Consider the following 3,472-nt stretch of genomic DNA (forward strand, 5'->3'; position numbering starts at 1 on the left):
TGTTCTTAAACTACATTGTACATTTGTGTCTCATATTAAGTTTGTTATAAATGTATAAAAATGGCATCATATGGTATATATTACTTCCTTTATAGCAGATAAAATGAACTATATCTACAGGTATTACTATGAATAAATCACATATCACCATTTTAATTACTTTAATAATTATTTATTCAATATCCACATCCTCTTCTAGATTGTAAACACCATAAGCTGGATCATACTTGTCTCTTTTACCACTGCATATCCCAAACACCTTGCAGTTTCTGGCACATTATAAGCAAGAAATAAATACTGGATAAATGAAGAACTAATCATTGAACAATGTTATCTAATTTAGATAGAATCTGAACTACTCCATTAAATTAAATTGGCTAAATATCTTGACCTCATTCTGTATGTATGCTGTTTAAACAAAAATGAAGTGGTGAGAAGGGGATATTAACCCCTTTTGGTTTTTATTTAGTAGAAAGAAACCTTAAATAAAAGAAAATAAAATAAGCTTTAAAAGTTAAGCATTTTCATTTATATAAAGAGATCTGGCCTTGGACACTGGTGGGGAACTTATACTATCAGAAATAAAGAGGAAGAAACAAGAGGAAAACAAATTTCCTGCTACAAAGAAAAACAAAAATTGTTTGGTAACAAAGTAAAATAGGAATTGAGAATACTGAAACAGAAACCAGAAGGGTTCTGGCCTTCAGCCAACTTCCCAATAGCCACTAAGGTGGGAAGGCAACTTCTTAAAAGGAATGAGCTATTTGACTACTCTTCTACCACATATTATCACAAAAGAAATATTGGAAGGAAAGGAGAGCAATATAAATGAAGAGTGAGTACATTTGCAACAGGAATTTGTCCAGTAAGGGCACTGGGGTGCAGCTGTTATTTTTTAGATATATTTAACTGCATAACTGTATTTCTTCATAGTCCAGCATACATGGCACATCCCTGTGCTGTAGTTTTACTTATGTTTACCGTTAAGTCATTCAACTCAAAATCAAACATTACAAGGATAACCATACATGTTTCCAGGAGAGGATAGAAAATTTCATCTTTTCATCACTGAACTGAATCATTCAAATTTTGCTGGTTTACAAAAACTTATCCTAAAAACAAGTACAGAATTGTACAAAAATACCTTCAGTTTTGGATAATAAATTACAGACCATAACCAAAAACTGTTGTGTATAAATGAACACTCCTGTTTTTAGCTCTATGAGAAGTTATAAGGAGTCAGGGTTTATAAAGATTTAATAAATTGAGAGTAGCTGACAGACACTTAGAGGAGGCAAACGACAGGATTTTTAAATGCATTTTGTATAATAAGTCTTAGGAGTTACAATAAACTTCAGCTTTTAGTCTAACATATCTAGTGTTTTGGGAATATACAAGAAAAAAATTTAAGTAATGAAAACAACTTTGATGCACTTCGTTCTACAAGTTAAGCTAAGGAATGATTTTAATGGTAGGATTTAGGGCTTTTTACCTTCTACAGTCAAGTCATATTGGAGTTAATTTTCTACCTAGATCAACACTTTAGAACATAAATCTGATCATGTCCAATGATATCTGATCGTACATACTGAAAACCCTTCCCAATGGTTTCCCTTCACACTTATTTTTTCTGTAGGTAAAAGAATCTTGGGATAAAATAATTTGTTTCTACGAGTGAAACAAAAACATGAATATATTAAAATTATAGGATACTGGTGATATGGAATATAGACAATGACCACGTTATATAACTGTTGTCGTAAAAAAATGAACTCACCACAGAATAACCTTGTTTAATATGAAATTTCCTGAGTTCTTGGTCTATCAAGGCAATTTAAAATTACTGCTACTATCCTTTAATTTTCATGGAATATTCCAATTTTATTAACAAGGAGACACAATAAGAATGGGAAATTGTATGGTCTATGGTCAAGAGGATAGGCTCGGGAATCAAAACTGCCGGGGGTTCAAGTCCTGGTACTGTACACTTAAAAGCTGTATGACCTTAGGGAATTTACATAATCAACCTGAATCTACAGAGATAATAAAATAGTACCTACCTTCGTAATTTTTTTGAGGATTAAAGAATTCTCAAAATATGCTTTGCACTGAAGAATGATCCATATTAAGTCCAATTAATATAATTGATCCTAAAACAGTGCAATTCAAATTTTCATGTAAGTTGCTGCTGGTGGTGTATCGTGTATGTCTTTTTGCTAAAGTTGACTAAAACTGCTGACATTGGAAGCAAAAGGGGAAATATAAAGAAAACCACAGGATCGTCCATTTTAGCAAACTGGAAAGCTTGAGCTACTCTAGTCCAAACTGCACTCACTCAAGTTAGCTGGGTTTAGGCCCATCCCTTTGAGAATTGATCACTGTATACTCAGTTTTAGTCTGCACACTGCTCAGCTTCCTGTGATAAGGGACTGTAAAGAAACTTTAGGTTTCCAAGGTCTTTGGTACAGGCAATAGGCATGGATGGGACACTCTTTTCCATTTTAAATCACAGCCAATTTTAGGTATGTACAGTCTTTTCAGATACCGTCAGGTCCTTAAACCTGTGATTAAGATTGTTTATGAATTAACTGTTATGGTTTACTATCCTATGTCAAGATGAATGAGAAGCATCTTAATAAATATGGTACATCATCCTGAAGCCAAATGTACTCAGAGACTCTGGAAAAGGAAGCTTAGTCACAGAAGTAGTAAATACTATGTCTTTTAAAATATCAAGAAGGTATTAAGAGGTAAAACAAAATTCACGCAGATTTTCAAAGGTACAAAACAGGACTCTAAAGTTCATGCTTATAGAATATCACACCTGGCTACCCACCCAGATCCTATGCCCATCCACCCAACACTCACTGAAGCTACTTACATCTGACAAGCACTAGGTTAACTGGAAGTTTCAATCGATTAAGAAATTCTGCAGAAGATTCCAAATTCTTAAATAATGACACAATTATGCACCCCTCCCCAATGGTACTGAAAAAAACTACAGAACACAGTATACAAATAATGCAGCAGCTTTCTATCCAGAACCCCTTAGTACAAGGTAAATGTATAAATTCATGAGTAAGTAAACCATTATATGACAAAGCCCAATGTGTAAACAACAGTGCTGATCCTGTGACAGACAATTATGGTTGATTTAAAATCGAGCAACAAATTGAATTAAAACCAAAGCTTCGCAAAGTTTTATTACTTAGCTAAAAACACAGCAACAAACTAATTTTCTTTCTCCTTCAGGTAAAAAAAAAAAGTCATACATTCTCTAAGTTCTGTTGAAATAGCACCTTTTAATTGAAAAACTTCACAAACTGGTAACAGAAAGTTATGCTCTATTTCTCATCCTCCTTAAAATCATTCTCTGTAAGTGTCTCTTTCAGGTAAAAAAAGAGACCTTAAGGCAGGGATCTTTTATTGGCATGATTAGAGAGGGTGAATAGTATTAGTCACCACAGGATTT

General features: G+C 33.4%; 1 protein-coding gene and 1 long non-coding RNA gene across 10 annotated transcripts in view; one reads left to right on the forward strand and one right to left on the reverse strand.

The window, feature by feature from the left end:
* GLS (glutaminase) overlaps window positions 1–3,472 on the reverse strand; it is an 89,172-nt gene that overhangs the window by 29,239 nt on the left and 56,461 nt on the right. The window lies entirely within an intron of this gene.
* The window catches only part of LOC111822237 (uncharacterized), a 4,664-nt gene continuing 1,208 nt past the window's right edge, over window positions 17–3,472 (forward strand). The window contains exon 1 of the long non-coding RNA XR_002825527.1: window positions 17–3,392. This is a non-coding gene — a long non-coding RNA (uncharacterized LOC111822237). The remainder of the gene's footprint in view (window positions 3,393–3,472) is intronic.

Source organism: Trichechus manatus, unplaced genomic scaffold (assembly GCF_000243295.1).
Source record: "Trichechus manatus latirostris isolate Lorelei unplaced genomic scaffold, TriManLat1.0 scaffold00142, whole genome shotgun sequence".
Classification (NCBI taxonomy): domain Eukaryota; kingdom Metazoa; phylum Chordata; class Mammalia; order Sirenia; family Trichechidae; genus Trichechus; species Trichechus manatus.